Source organism: Nycticebus coucang, chromosome 9 (assembly GCF_027406575.1).
Source record: "Nycticebus coucang isolate mNycCou1 chromosome 9, mNycCou1.pri, whole genome shotgun sequence".
Taxonomy (NCBI): Eukaryota; Metazoa; Chordata; class Mammalia; order Primates; family Lorisidae; genus Nycticebus; species Nycticebus coucang.
In genome coordinates this window covers 107,062,088-107,078,957 of record NC_069788.1, presented here as the reverse complement: position 1 = coordinate 107,078,957, position 16,870 = coordinate 107,062,088, and the positions used below count along the sequence as shown (strand labels likewise).

The following is a 16,870-nucleotide window of genomic DNA, read 5'->3' as shown; positions in this document are numbered from 1 at the left end:
GCGTGTGATTGGATATTTTACAGATGAGAGAGAGAATTTTACAGATATTTTTCATAAGACAGACAGATATTTGACAGGAAGGAGGCACAGAAAAATTTAAATTTGCTCAAAATTTCAGTTAAGAAGTAGAGCAGGGGTCTGAATCCAGGTGTTGACTATGGAGAGCAAAGGTTTGCAGACTCTGTTAAGCAGGCGTCCTCAAACTTTTTAAACAGGGGGCCAGTTCATTGTCCCTCAGACCATTGGAGGGCCGGACTATAGTTTAAAAAAAACTATGGACAAATTCCTATGCACACTGCACATATCTTATTTTGAAGTAAAAAAAAAAAAAAATGGGAACAAATACAAACACACTGCCTCATGTGGCCTGCGGGCCGCAGTTTGAGGACCCCTGCAAAAGCATTGGAGTCACCAGAGAGCTAGAGAATGAGATCTCAGGCTCATTCAAGTGAGGGAGTTAGTTCTCCCAGGTGATTCAGATATGACCAAAGTTTGGGAATTGCTGTTTAAAGGGAAGTGATATGGAAGTTGAAGGGACTTGGAAGTTTCACTCTCAACCACTATTTTATCCCCACCAGGTACATTAAGGGAGATTGGAGGTGGGTGGGAAGAAGGCCATCCTTTGTCTGAGTTCCAATGGCATTTAGGTCATAGGGCTGATAGAACTATCGTCAGGGTATATTATAGTCAGTGGTGTATTTTTCTGGCTCCCTTGCCTGCTTCCATGGGAGGCAGTGTCTTTGAGAACAGAGGCTTCTGTGCCTGTATCCTCCCTGCCTACCACATTGTATGTGCCAGTAAAACTTTGCTTGAATCAGCATTTCAGGAATGGAAGGGACCCAATAGATGGTCAAGGCTCTCTCTGTGTACCTAAAAGTTTTGAATCTCTCCTATACAAGTTTATTCAAATTTGGCTTGAACTCCTTTAGTGAGAAGCAACTCATTGCTCCTTTAGCCTTTCCATTTCACACCAGCAGCACTGCATGTTTGAAAGCTCTTTCTTACTGGAGTTGCTGCAGCTTTCCCGTCTTGTATGATTCGCAGCCCTTGGAGACACACAGGATAGATCTAATAATACTCCCAGTGTTTGCAGATAGGGCTTTTGTCTTTATAGATTTTCTTTGCTAAAGGCTAAAACATCTCTAGTTTCCTTAGACATTCTCTTACAAGGGTTTTAAATTCTATAATTCAGGTCATTGTTGTATAAAAAATGACATTTTTTCCCCCCTGCATCCTTTCCAAAGAAGGGTATTTCCCACCATTTATAGTGGTGAACATGATAGCAATGGGTTCATTATAGAATGGTCCCGGGGCTCTTTTTTTCTGGACTTTACGTTCATAATAGAAGCACCAAACACCTTAACCCACTTTAATCACCATCCCACACTTTTTTTAAATGAGATAGTGTTAAATTGAACTTGACCTTGACTATTTTTGTGAGCACTGCAGCTATTTCTCTTCCCTTCCTGGGTTTTTCATTTGCTCTATTTGACTTATGCTTGGAACCATTCTTCCATTTCATTAAATCCAGCTTGGATTCTTAAAGTCTAGCACACCATGGTCTATTTGGGTTCATTAGAAAGAAAATCTAGAACATCAGCTGTCCAGTTTTATGTCATTCATGAATGAAGAATTGTTTTAGAGAAATTCATGATAACTGGAGAGGAAAGACCTCTCCTTTGGGGTGAGTCTTTCTAAAAGTCATTATTGTTGATCCTTTAACTCTCAGAGTGATTGGCATGACCCATTCATCTCTCTGCCTCCCAGGGCATTCACGAATGAGGAAAACCCACCACACCTTCCCTGCTAAGATGTGGAATGGACTGGGAATACACTACAGACATTCTTTCTTCTAATCTGTGGCCACGACATGCACGAGCTGTCGTGATTCATGGGCATAGTTGAGAAACCCCTTTTGTTCATTTGCTGCCATGCAGTAATAGCAGAGTTGATGCAGAGGCTCACCATGAGTGGGCTAGTGTGGTTACATCCTACAGAAGGCTTGAACCTGGTGGCATCATGGAATGGCAAAGTGAGAGGCGTAGGTGGCCCCTATCTTGGAGAATTAACAGTAGCCTCCCTTCCCCTTCTATGTCTGTAGAAACCATCATCCACTTCAGTTTAACTATTCAATTCATTTTCAGTAGTGTGCAATGCTTGTGGAAAAGCCAAAATCATACTGATACAGAATTCTACCACTCAGGGCTAGACAGGGAGCCCCCTGTTCTCTAGGCGCAGGTAAGCTCAGAGGTCAGACCTCCATTTCTAGGCACAAGCAGACCATCTTTTCGGGATACCTCCTCTGGGTTCTGATAAAATCATGAACAAAGCAGCCTGTGATGTTTCTTTGGGTGGTTCCACCTTGGGTAAGAGCACACACCCTAATCCTTTCTCAGAGACAAAGACTGTAAAGGACTCGATAACCCCTCACCCTAGTGGTGGAGGAACTACATTCATTTGTTAATGCACTCACTAACTTTGAAGAGATGTTTTTCCATCTACCAACTGCTGACCACATGTAATGCTCTAGACCTAAGACCCCTAGATTAAAGAGTCCATGGGGAGACTCTGGAGAGAGTTCTTCAGTTCTTTCCCCTCTGGTGCTTTTTATTTCTTCTGTATTCCTTTCCAACTTCTAATAAAAGTCCTATCTTACCACCGATCTGTGGTCCATGGGTTCTTTCTTTGAATCCCTGAGACCAAGGACCTCCTGAACAGTGAAATTCCAGTATCAATACATCTAAATGGTTGATCATTCTGAATGTTACCTGCTGTCAGATGGTTATTTGAGGCTTTATATAGGTTAGCTCTGGTGGTAGGTGATCCTTGAAGCCTGATACTCTGATTATGGGTAGGGTTCTTGGGGGCATTAGTTTCAGCCATTGGAAACTGCCATTTGGGTCAAAACCAGTTAAATAGCAGCAGTTTTATATGGTTCAACCCAGTATGTTGCTTGGGCTCTTTGGAGATATCTGAATTCATAGAGGCAAATACTCTTAGAGTTGGGAGGGGTGGTGGGTAGTTATCACCTAAACCCCCTACTTGGATTCTCCTCTGCTCCATATCTGGCAAGTAAAACTCCCCTTATGACATACCCTCTGTTCATGCCAAATGTGCTTGCTCCTTTATCCTGCTGGTGCAACGTGCATTGAGTAGGGTGCTGGCCACATACACTGAAGCTGGCGGGTTCAAGCCCGGCCTGGGCCTACTAAACAACAATGACAACTGCAACCAAAAAATGGCTGGGCATTGTGGTGGGTTCTTTGGTCACAACTACTTGGGAGGCTGAGGCAAGAGAATCACTTAAGCCCAAGAGTTTGAGGTTGTTGTGAGCCATGATGCCACGACACTCTACCTAGGGTGACATAGTGAGTCTCTGTCTCAAAACAAAACAAAACAAAACAAATGCTTGATGGCAGTTCTTGGGTCCTTACCTGGCCCTCTCTTATTTGGCTGCTTGGAGCGGTTCCTGTAGCCAGGACTTTGGGCCATTTGCCATCCTGGATATTCTCCTTTGGATGCACCCCACCTGGTTAGTGCCCTTCCTAATATACAGCATCATATTCTGAACCCAAACCCTAAGTCTGATATAGACATCACCAAGAAAAGGTGAAACTATTACAGTTTTTTATTCTGGGAAGTTGGAGGTGGAAGATGGTGCTTAAGTGCTGGCACTTACATTTGTCCCTTAAAATTAAATTGTACTTTTTTGTATTTTCATCCTTTGGGACCCTGATTCTACTATCTAGCAAATGAGCTCTTCTCAGGTTTAGATCATCACAACCTCCCGACAGCATGCTGTGAATGTCCTCAGTCAAGTCATTGTTCAACATATGGAATAGGCTGGGACTCTGCTGCAGGACACCCCCAGAGAGTGAACCTCTCTGGAGAGCCCTTTAGCTTGGCTGTCCTGATGGTCTCACACAGGACAGTATCCAGGACTGAGGAGTCTGAGCATTCAGACTTGCATTTAAAAGGGGGGAGTGGCTTAATAATGTCAAGGAATGACTTGAGAAAGGAAGCATTTCATGTTTTAGTAGACTTTGCTGGTGGAATGGAGGAGGAGGAGGAGAGAGCCATTTCAAAGGGCTTTCTAATGCTCCTTAAACCACGCTGGGCCGGGAGCATAAATGAAGTGGAACTAATGTCTAGGTGCTATTTTCTGCTGCCCTGTTTTCCACCAGCACCGCATGGGAGAGGTGGTAGTTAGTGTTACTGTCACAGTCTAGAAAGGCCACTTTCTGGCTTTTGCTGGTGTAAAGTCCTCGCTTCACCCCTTACTGGGTAGTGTGCCTTTGGTTCTCTGTCTTGGTTTCTTTACCTATAAAACTGAAGTTATAGCTCTGCCTTTCCCATAGGGCTTATATTTAAGGAGATAACACATAGCCACACCTTGTCTGGGATAAATAGCCAACAAATATAGTACCCATTACTATAATTATCTTCTTCTTTTTTTTTTTTTTTTAAATGTTGGGGATTCATTGAGGGTACAATAAGCCAGGTTACACTGATTGCAATTGTTAGGTAAAGTCCCTCTTGCAATCATGTCTTGCCCCCATAAAGTGTGACACACACCAAGGCCCCACCCCCCTCCCTCCATCCCTCTTTCTGCTTCCCCCCCCATAACCTTAATTGTCATTAATTGTCCTCATATCAAAATTGAGTACATAGGATTCATGCTTCTCCATTCTTGTGATGCTTTACTAAGAATAATGTCTTCCACTTCCATCCAGGTTAATACGAAGGATGTAAAGTCTCCATTTTTTTTAATGGCTGAATAGTATTCCATGGTATACATATACCACAGCCTGTTAATCCATTCTTGGGTTGTTGGGCATTTAGGCTGTTTCCACATTTTGGCAATTGTAAATTGAGCTGCAATAAACACTCTAGTACAAGTGTCCTTATGATAAAAGGATTTTTTTCCTTCTGGGTAGATGCCCAGTAATGGGATTGCAGGATCAAATGGGAGGTCTAGCTTGAGTGCTTTGAGGTTTCTCCATACTTCCTTCCAGAAAGGTTGTACTAGTTTGCTGTCCCACCAGCAGTGTAAAAGTGTTCCCTTCTCTCCACATCCACGCCAGCATCTGCAGTTTTGAGATTTTGTGATGTGGGCCATTCTCACTGGGGTTAGATGATATCTCAGGGTTGTTTTGATTTGCATTTCTCTAATATATAGAGATGATGAACATTTTTTCATGTGTTTGTTAGCCATTCGTCTGTCGTCTTTAGAGAAAGCTTTATTCATGTCTCTTGCCCATTGATATATGGGATTGTTGGCTTTTTTCATGTGGATTAATTTGAGTTCTCTATAGATCCTAGTTATCAAGTTTTTGTCTGATTGAAAATATGCAAATATCCTTTCCCATTGTGTAGGTTGTCTCTTTGCTTTGGTTGTTGTCTCCTTAGCTGTACAGAAGCTTTTCAGTTTAATGAAGTCCCATTTGTTTATTTTTGTTGTTGTTGCAATTGCCATGGCAGTCTTCTTCATGAAGTCTTTCCCCAGGCCAATATCTTCCAGTGTTTTTCCTATGCTTTCTTTGAGGGTTTTTATTGTTTCATGCCTTACATTTAAGTCCTTTATCCATCTTGAATCAATTTTTGTGAGTGGGGAAAGGTGTGGGTCCAGTTTCAGTCTTTTACATGTAGACATCCAGTTCTCCCAACGCCATTTATTGAATAGGGAGTCTTTCCCCCAAGGTATGTTCTTGTTTGATTTATCAAAGATTAGGTGGTTGTAAGATGTTAGTTTCATTTCTTGGTTTTCAATTCGATTCCAAGTGTCTATGTCTCTGTTTTTGTGCCAGTACCATGCTGTCTTGAGCACTATGGCTTTGTAGTACAGACTAAAATCTGGTATGCTGATGCCCACAGCTTTATTTTTATTACTAAGAACTGCCTTAGCTATATGGGTTTTTTTCCGGTTCCATACAAAACGCAGAATCATTTTTTCCAAATCTTGAAAGTACGATGTTGGTATTTTGATAGGAATGGCATTGAATAGGTAGATTGCTTTGGGAAGTATAGACCTTTTAACAATGTTGATTCTTCCTGTCCATGAGCATGGTATGTTCTTCCATTTGTTAATATCCTCTGCTATTTCCTTTCTGAGGATTTCATAGTTTTCTTTATAGAGGTCCTTCACCTCCTTCGTTAGGTATATTCCTAGGTATTTCATTTTCTTTGAAACTATGGTGAAGGGTGTTGTGTCCTTAATTAGCTTCTCATCTTGACTGTTTTTGGTGTATACAAAGGCTACTGACTTGTGGACATTGATTTATATCCTGAAACATTACTGTATTTTTTGATGACTTCTAGGAGTCTTGTGGTTGAGTCTTTGGGGTTCTCTAAGTATAAGATCATGTTGTCAGCAAAGAGGGAGAGTTTGACCTCTCTGCTCCCATTTGGATTCCCTTTATTTCCTTGTCTTGCCTAATTGTATTGGCTAGAACTTCCAGCACTATGTTGAATAGCAAAGGTAACAGAGGACAACCTTGTCTGGTTCCAGTTCTAAGAGGAAAAGCTTTCAGTTTTACTCCATTCAGTAAAATATTGGCTGTGGGTTTGTCATAGATAGCTTCAATCAGTTTTAGAAATGTGCCACCTATGCCTATACTCTTCAGTGTTCTAATTAGAAAAGGATGCTGGATTTTATCAAATGCTTTTTCTGCATCTATTGAGAGGATCATGTGATCTTTATTTTTGCGTCTGTTAATATGGTGGATAACGTTTATGGACTTGCGTATGTTAAACCAGCCTTGCATCCCTGGGATGAAGCCTACTTGATCATGATGAATGACTTTTTTGATGATAAGCTGTAATCTATTGGCTAGGATTTTGTTGAGAATTTTTGCATCTATATTCATGAGTGAGATTGGTTTGAAATTCTCCTTTTTGTTTGGGTCTTTTCCTGGTTTTGGTATCAGGGTGATGTTTGCTTCATAGAATGTGTTGGGGAAGATTCCTTCTTCCTCAATTTTTTGGAATAATTTCTGCAGTACAGAAATAAGCTCTTACTTGAAGGTTTGATAGAATTCTGGAGTGAAGCCATCTGGACCAGGGCATTTTTTGGTTGGAAGCTTTTTTATTGTTTCTTTGATCTCAGTGCTTGAAATTGGTCTGTTCAGGAGCTCTATTTCTTCCTGGCTGAGTCTAGGGAGAGGGTGTGATTCCAAATATTGATCCATTTCCTTCACATTGTCAAATTTCTGGGCATAGAGTTTCTGGTAGTATTCAGAGATGATCTCTTGTATCTCTGTGGGATCAGTTGTTATTTCCCCTTAATCATTTCTGATTGAGGTTACTAGAGATTTTACTTTTCTACTCCTCGTTAGTCTGGCCAATGGTTTATCTATTTTATTTATTTTTTCAAAAAACCAACTCCTTGTTTCATTAATTTTCTGAATGATTCTTTTGTTTTCAATTTCATTGATCTCTGATTTGATTTTGGACATTTCTTTTCTTCTACTGAGTTTAGGCTTAGATTGTTCTTCTTTTTCCAATTCCATAAGATCTCTTGTGAGATTGTTGATGTGCTGTCTTTCTGTTTTTCAAATGTAGGCATCTAAAGCGATGAATTTTCCTCTCAAAACTGCTTTTGCAGTATCCCACAGGTATTGGTAGCTTGTGTCTTCATTGTTGTTATGCTCAAGGAAGTTAATGATTTCCTGTTTTATTTCTTCCTGCACCCATCTGTTATTCAACAGAAGATTGTTTAATTTCCATGCCTTTGGGTAGGGTCGAGCATTTTTGTTAGAGTTGAGTTCCACCTTTAGTGCCTTATGGTCTGAGAAGATACAAGGTAAAATTTCAATTCTTTTGATTCTGTTGATATTTGTTTTGTGTCCCAGGATATGATCAATTTTGGAGAATGTTCCATGGGGTGATGAGAAGAATGTATATTCTTTATCTTTGGGGTGGAGTTTTCTATATGCGTCTACCAAGCACAGTTGTTCTAGGGTCTCATTTAAATCTCTTATATCTTTGTTTAATTTCTGTCTAGAGGATCTGTCCAGCTCTGTAAGAGGAGTGTTAAAGTCCCCTGTTATGATGGTATTATCAGATATCATATTGCTCAGACTGAGTAAGGTCTGTTTCAAGAATCTGGGAGCATTTAAATTGGGTGCATAGATATTTACAATTGAAATGTCTTCTTGTTGTATTTTTCCCTTGACCAATATAAAGTGACCATCTTTGTCTTTTTTGACTTTAGTTGCTTTAAATCCACATGTATCTAAAAATAAGATTGCAACTCCTCTTTTCTTCTGAATTCCATTTGCCTGAAAAATTGTCTTCCAACCCTTGACTCGGAGCTTTAATTTGTCTTTTGAAGCCAGGTGTGTTTCTTGCAGACAGCAAATGGATGGCTTGTGTTTTTAATCCAGTCAGCCAATCTATGTCTCTTCAGTGGGGAATTCAAGCCATTAACATTTATTGAGATAATTGATAAGTGTGGTAGTATTCTATTCATCTTATTTTGTGAGAGTCCATTGCTTAGTTTTATCTTTTGCATCAGTGTGGAGGTTAGGTTCTGTCCTTTAATTTCTGAGTTCTTACTTTGCTGCTGATCCATTGTGGTGGTCAGTGTGCAGAACAGGTTGAAATATTTCCTGTAGAGGTGGTCTTGTTGTGGCGAATTTCCTCAGTGTTTCTGTATCCATAAATTATTTGATTTCTCCGTCAGTTTGAAGCTTAGCTTAGCCCAGGTACAGAATTCTGGGCTGGAAATTGTTCTGTTTAAGTAGATTAAAGGTAGATGACCATTGTCTTCTTGCTTGGAAAGTTTCATTAGAGAAGTCTGCAGTCACTCTGATGGATTTGCCCCTGTAGGTCAACTGGCCCTTACTCCTGGCAGCTTGCAGAATCTTTTCTTTTGTCTTGACTTTGGACAGGTTCATCACAATGTGTCTTGGAGAAGCTCGGTTAGAGTTGAGGCAACCTGGGGTCCCATATCCCTCTGAAAGCAGTATGTCAGAATCTTTGGTGATATTTGGGAAATTTTTATTTATGATATTCTCTAGTATGGCTTCCATTCCTCTGGGGCATTCTTCTTCCCCTTCTGGAATTCCTATAACTCGTATGTTGGAACGCTTCATAAAGTCCCATAATTCTGACAGTGAACGTTCTGCTTTCTCTCTCTTCTTTTCTGCCTCTTTTACTATCTGAGTTATCTCAAGAACTTTGTTTTCTACCTCTGAAATTCTTTCTTCTGCATGGTCTAACCTGTTGCTGATACTTTCCATTGCATCTGTAAGTTCCCTAATTGACTGTTTCAGTTCTTTCAGCTCTGCTATATCCTTTTTATATTCCTCATATCATTCATCTTTTATTTGATTCTGTTTTTGGATTTCCTTTTGGTTATTTTCCACTTTATTAGCAGTTTCCTTCATTGTTTCCATCATTTCTTTCATTGTTTTCAACATGTGTATTCTAAATTCCCTTTCTGTCATTCCTAACATTTCTTTATAGGTGGAATCATCTGCAGTAGCTACCTCATGGTCCCTTGGCGGGGTTGTTCTGGACTGGTTCTTCATGTTGCCTGGAGTTTTCTGCTGATTCTTCCTCATGAGTGATTTCTTTTCTCTGTTTCCTTTCCCTAATTTTCCTTTCACTTCCTCTTGCTCTTTAAGTTCTCGTGCCTGTGGACTAAGGGTTACAGGACCAGAAGGGTGAGAAGGTTGAAGAGCAAAAAAGGGATGAAAGAAAGGAGGACTGAGTGATAGGAAAAAAAGAAGAAAAATAGAGAAAGGAGAGGGGGTGGGTAAAAGGAATATTGACAAAAAGAAGAGAGGCACAGAAAGAGGGAGACAGAGCAATATAGGTGTACAGTAGGGTACTTTGACACAACCTTAAAAAAGCCCCACCTTCTGGGGGTGCCCAGTTGGGTGGTTCCCTTGAGGTCAGCAGCTCTTTGCTAACCTGATCAGACACAGTACCCCACCTCCACCAAGTAGAGAGGAAAGACAAAAATGCTATAAATCAAATCAAAACAAGCAAACAGAAAACTTTCCGGGATAAAATTGGATGAAAAACCAAATAATAGCGGTATAAACACTAGCAAAAATGAAGTTCTAGTTATTGAAAAAGGCAGCAATGGGAAATTATAATTAAAGTAGAAAAATTGAGAAAGAAAAAGGATCTGTATGGAAAAGGTTGAAATTAAAAAACAAAACAACATCAACAACATCAAAATAAACAAAAAAAAAACAACCAAAAAAAAAAAAACACAACCAAAATCAAAGCAGTATGTATATGTTTTTGAATATTGTCTGGGCAACACGTGGTCTTCTGGGGTATGAGATGTTAATCACAGTTCTGATACGACTGGAGGCTGCTGATTTCTCAAACCCCAGCAGGTAGACACCCTAAATCTCTCTTTGGCCCACTTAGAAGGCACTTTGAACTTATAAACTTGCTGAGCAGAAGCTTTCCCATGAAAGTGCTTGTCGCTGGAATCACTGTTGAAGTGGCTATCCATTTACCCAGTGTGCCAAAACCGGTCTCACTCTGCCTCTGAGGGTTAGGGCTGCAAGGCGGCTCAGACCCCACCCTTAGGCTACTTGATCGCTGGGTTACCAGCTCCCACCCAATTCTAGCTCTGCGACCCTGAGGGCGGAGCTTGCCGGGGCAGATCGCTCACCATGGCTCCCTGTGACCCACAGCCAAACACTATTAGCTCCCTCTGGCTCAGCGGCTCAGACTGGGGCCCTAGACAACGGCCAGAGTTCTCCGCACTCCCGCTCAGGCTCTCCCCAAGGCAGTTCAACTCAGTGCCAAGTCCAAAGACACCAAAACAGTTCACAGGTAAGGTCTTTCTGGTTTGCAGTCTCGCTGCTACTGAGCTTACAGTTGCCGGCGGGTTTAGACGGATTGAACACACGCGACCACTTGCCATTTTTCCACTGTTTTAGTCCTCCTCTTGGGGTCCAGAAGTCTCTCACTGACTCCCTGTATCCTCAGAGGGGTGATGATAGGCAGATCCCACCAGCCAGAGATGCCTGGAGTCCTATCTCCCCAGACTCACGGTGCCCAGATGCAAGGAAGCTGTTACTCGGCCGCCATCTTGCTCCTCCTCCTATAATTATCTGCTTACCAAGTTAACTGACTTTCCTCTTCTAAATGCTTAAAATGCTAAGATGTGTATTTCTATTAAACTATGAAATGCCTCCTTTCCCTGGTCAGTCTTTGGGGTTATTAAGCCATTTCCGTCTTTCAAATGCAAATCTGGACATGAGATTCCATCCCCTTTTTCTTTCCAAACTCCTGGTCACCCTGCAGACAGATTGGAGTCTCTTTTCATTGGGTCCTACCCCTTTCCCCTGTCACGATCTCCTGAGTTCTTCCAGAAATGTTAGGCGAATGTTTCCATTATCTTCTGATTTTATATAATTACTCTTTTAAAAAAGTCCTGTGGTCTCATAAGAATTCAGTGTTGGTACTTGGCACTTGCAGCAATTAGTGACATTTAATTTCTCTACTTTAGTATGGAAAAAAGAGATGATATATGTGGATTTTTCAGTGGTATAAAAGTTACCCTCAAAGTGAATGAAACAAAAGTCTTGGCAGAGATAACTTTTTTTTTTCTTTTTCTGAATCTTCCCCCCTCTGAGCCCCTAGAAGTGACTTCTTTCTTTCCCTGAAAAGCTTTTCTCAATTACCCAGCCAGGGTGAAGGAAAAAAGGATGAATTTGAAAACCATGTGAGGTGGGTGGGATATTACGGGTTTGGGGGGGAGACAGTATTAGCTTAAATGATGGAGGCCTTCAACTTCTGGCCTGGTTCCTAAACATTACATCTTCCTCTTGCCTGTTTCAGTAAATGGTTTCTATTCTCTGTATTAGTCATTCCCATGACAGGCTTCATGATGGCCACAGCCGCTTACAAATGACTTTGCTTTCATAGCCATTTCCATTTTCCTGAGCTGCAAAAGCAACTATCTCCATGGGGATTTTCCCAATGGGTATAATATAGTTTAGAAGGCCATACGTATATTTTGCATATAATTTACATATGATTTGCAGTCTATTCTAAGGCAGTTTTAACTTTGTACATCTTATCTACCGGCAACCTTTTCCCCCTCTTGTTCCTGAATGTACCCTGAGAACCTGTGTGCCCCCTCCCCTCATAGACAGGCACAAGCAGGGTGGAATACAGCACTATTATAAGGGAGGTGGAAGGGATTCAGAATCATGCCCAGATCCAGCCGGGGCAGAGCTTTCTTAGGGTGTGGCATCAGATAGGAGACACCTTTTCCTTTCTTTTCTTTCCTTTTTCTTTTTGGCATTTACTTTTTAAAAAGGTATTACAGTTATGTTGGCAAAACTTCATTTTTTGCCTGTCAGAGGGTCATCCCAGCTCATCTCCTGTTCCCTACTCATTCCTAGGTGAACTTTCATGGTACTGGATTTTGAGCCATAGTGGAAGATCTGTTCAAGGCAAAGGCTACAGTGAGGTTGTTCTGGACACGTGTGGTCCCCTTTGATTTATGAGTCCCTGTCCAGCCCATACCTTTTCTTTCAGCAGACCTGGAACGTCAGGCTCAAAATAAATGCCACGCTCCAAACCCAGCCAGAGTGCTGGTCCCAGGGCAAGTGATGTGCACGCACCTGTACCCTCTGCTTCTGAGGCCCATCAGAGGGCCCATTTTCATTTTAACCCTTTCTTCATCAAACATTCACAGAACGCATGCCCAGTGTAGATTTTATTTCCATTTTTGCTAATTATATCTTTCTTGGTTGAGCATTATTTTCTGTAATTTATGTTGGAAAGCCATGTAGTTCCTTTTTTTTTTTTGGAATATAAAATTATTTTTACATTTAATGTTGCATACGATGGGGAGGGGGGACCGAAGGTGGGGAAACGAACCTCCAGGATATCCTAATATCTCCTCATTCAAGTTAAGACTCAGGGCTCCCACGGCTTTCTCCCTCTGGGAATTGTTCACTCACACAAGCACTGCCCTGTTTTCTAAGAAGGGAATGGATTTGTACAGACTCCCTCTCAGATCACAGTCCTACCTCCTTAAATGCCCACTGGAGGTTTTTGCGTGAGAGGTTCCTCTCTTTCTTCAACTCATCATACCTTAAAGAGAACTCATTATCCTCCAGCCCAAATCCATTTTCTCATCCCAGAAACCTTCCTGTTTCTGACATTGTTTTCCCCAGTCTCTCCCATGAACCCCTCTCCTGACGCATTTCATCCTTTGAGCTGTTAAAAAATCCTTTTCTGGGTGACGCCTGTGGCTCAAAGGAGTAGGGTGCCAGCCCCCATGTGCTGGAGGTGGCGACTTCAAACCCAGCCCTGGCCAAAAACTCCAAAAAAAAAAAAAAATCCTTTTCCCCGTTTCCTTCCCACTGCCATGATACTAATTTAGGCCCTTTGTCTGCGACTGATATGTGTCTCCATCTCTTTCCTTCTAATCCATCCTGTCCACTCTATAGTAAAAACAATCTTTTTCTACATCATTTTCCTTGGGTTGTTCTCTTCCCACAGAACCTGACTGTCTCTTTTCACCTGCAGGATAAAGTCTGCTTTCCTGGAAACCCAAGGCTGCCATACTCTGATTCCTAGAATCATCTTCCACTTTTTAGTTATATGTACTATTTACATGTATTCATTTCTTTATTTGTATAGCATGCTATTACACACCTATCATGTGCCTGGCAATGTCCTAATGTCTTCTGAAAAGCTGAACTGAAGAGTCCTTATAAATATACTTTGTGGTCTTGGGAGCCCTTGGTGGTACCTGGAATGTATCTAAATCCTAAACTATTTTCCAAGGCCTATTTCAAATCCCTCTGTCCTCTAGTAACATTTTCTGAGTGCCTAGGACCCTCCTAGGATCTGGTCTTATTGTCTGAATTTGTCATTTGACACTTAGCAATTACCCATTCATTCTTCATTCAATCATCACAGGCCCACTGAGCACCTGTTGTGTATCAGGCACTGTAACGGGTGTCGCCTTACACATCAGCATGTTTCTATAACATCATCAAAAATAACAACAATGCTTATATACCTCTTATTTTGTGCAAGCACAGATTTACATATACTCATTTATTTAATTCTCAAGGCTACCTGTGAAGTAGGCATGATTAGTATCCAAATTTAAAAGATAGGAAAATCAAGACACCAGATGTTTATCAACTTTGGTCACAGAATGGAAAATAGCCTAGGTGGAAATCAAATAGACTCTGAAGTCCTTGGTCTTAACCCCTGTGCTCACTGCCAAGTATCAATATGTATGCCACATATGTGTTTGTGTAAATATAAACACACACACCTTCTCAGCTAGACTCTAAACTCCTAGAGGTCAAGAACTATATACATCAGTCCCCAGGTTACAAACATCTGATTTATGTACGATTTGCACTTACGAACAGAGGCTATTACAGTAAGTTCTCAAGTTACAAACATTCAACTCACTTATGACTGGTACGGAGGCTATTCCTGTTAATAAGTAAATGTACCTGTTCCAACTTACAGACAAATTCAGCTGAAGCATCTGTAGACCCTATCTCATTCTTAGCCCGGCGACTGCCAGACCATACTCACTTGTCCCCCCACTGTCCAATCTAGTCTTTTCACATAGTGGGTACTGGAATTGGTGGTTGATTGGCTGTTGGTTCATCCATTTCACTGTTGGGGGGTGCTGAGATTTTTAGCAGCAAGTAGGAGTGTTTTGAAGTGGAAAGAGGGAGAAACAAAATTTCAGAATAGACCTGGACACGATACAGTTCTTGGTTTTCAGTTTTTAACTCTGTAAGCTCTGGGATAGTTGGTAGAAGAAAAAGGTACTGATGTAGAAAGCTTTTCAAACTGGAATCAAATTCCCTTCTCAAAAAGCAAAATATACACTCAAATCATGATTATAGTTTTCCCCTTCCCCCATCCTTTTCCTGTTACACTTATTCCCTGTCTCCATTTCACTTTATTGCCTGCAAAACTGAAGTTTTGACATCAGGAATTTCAGGTCTGTATTCCTGGCTTAATCATTCTATTTAAGGTTTTTATAAGTTGGAGAATATGATCACTTTGGCAATCCTGCAACTACATATGTAGCTTTAATAAGACCTGATAAGTATGTATTTGACTGTTAAAAACACAGCTGGTGAGTTATTTGCATTTTAAAAGGATTCTTCCCTTTACCAAAGGATCCGCTGCAGTTTCATTAAATACCCAATTCTTCTTAGTGCATTTATCATACAATTTAATTTACTAAAATTTGATTTATTTGCCACTTTAAATGGGTGGCTCTCGAGTTCCGGCGAGCATGGGAAGCACTTGGGCGACTTGTTTAAAATTCAGATCTTGCCCTAAGGCCTTCCCAAGATGCTAACTCGTGAGGTCTGGGGTGAGGCCTGGGATCTTCCAGCTTCTCCAGGTGGTGGATGGAGGCTGTCCCAGGCATACACTTGGAGAAGCACAGAAGAGGAGACCAATTGTAGGGCTTTCTCCAGGGTGTGCATTCCCTCTTACTACCAACTTTCCTGCTCACTCTTCATTTGGTAAACCTTAAAAGTATTCCTTTGGAAATAAACATTTCCATCTCTTTCCTACTCAGTCTCTCCTACAGCTAGCTGCCAAACATCTTCATTCTCAGGTGGAATGTATTGACCCTTTCTTTTTCAACCCTCTGTTTAATTCTTAGGCATCTCTTTGGATCTTCCTTACAAACTGATAATGCTGTTGTTTGCCTACCGAATTCATACATCTGTTCTGTTCCTGTTCCTCTTTCCACGGACACCCCTTCTCTGCCCCGCATCCCCTCCCCTTCTTGCTCTTGACTGAAGGCTACGGCTTGGTCCAGAAATATCAGGCATTTTAGGAATAGTTATTTCTGTGACAATTTCTTTTAGTGAGATCTATAGCCCTTTCTCCTCACTGCCTATTATTCTCTGCCCCCCCCCAGAGACCAAAAATTTACATTCTAAATAAATCTAATCATGAGAATGACTAGTTTTGGCATGATTTTCTCGTTCTGTGAGTGTTAATCCTAGACCTTGAGCAATGGATGCTAGGATTGTATAATTAAACTATGATCAGAGTTTAATAAAATTCATCTAAAAATAGATTCTGTGACATTTATGGCACGTGTCTGTGTATTTTATATATCATTGATTTTAAAAAGTCAATTGCCTGACCTATATTTTGCTTCTGATTACTTTTCTAAATCTCTAGTAATCTCCAAAAATATTTAGAGATTTCCATACTTTAGAGTTTTTCCCCTCCTTTATTAATCCCCTATATCCCTGAATTTTGCTCTGAGTAAAGGTTCTCTAGGGTGATCTGGATTTTGTAAAGTATCTCCAGTAATAATAGAAGCAATGTAAGAGCAAATAACTCGTACAGTTGGTTACATGTTGAAAATCTTTTCTCTTAATAGAGTTATCAGGGTCTGTGCTTTCTTGTACTAAGGAGCTCTTAACAGTGTGCTTGCCTTCCGTAAGAACATAGCCGGAGGTTCTGTTATTTGTTTATTGGAACTTCATGTACCTTCTTGAACCTATTCAGTCTAGGCTAGGTCTCTTTGGTCAAGTCTGGGGGGATTTCTAGGAGAAGATGGTGCTGGGGATCATGGAGTTGGCATGGGGCTAAAACAAGGGCTATAGGAGAATCACCTTCAGGTTGTCTGAGCAGCTCTCGAAAGCAGCAACTTAATTTGCTATATTCAACACGATTCAATTTTATAGAAAAGAGAAGCAACAGAAATTTAGATGATAACCTCTCGATGGTGGGATTGCATCTGATTTATTTTTTTTCTTTGTGTTTTTCCGAATTTTTCCAAGTTTCTACAGTGACCATGTATTGCTCTTCCTATTACAAGTCATTTAAAAGAAAGAAACCTCCTTTGCCTGGCATCTTGAAGCTG

The 16,870-nt window shown here is 40.9% G+C and overlaps 1 protein-coding gene across 15 annotated transcripts in view; it reads left to right on the top strand.

Moving 5' to 3' along the window:
- NRXN3 (neurexin 3) overlaps positions 1–16,870 on the top strand; it is a 1,789,915-nt gene that overhangs the window by 112,876 nt on the left and 1,660,169 nt on the right. The gene's annotated exons all lie outside the window — the stretch shown is intronic.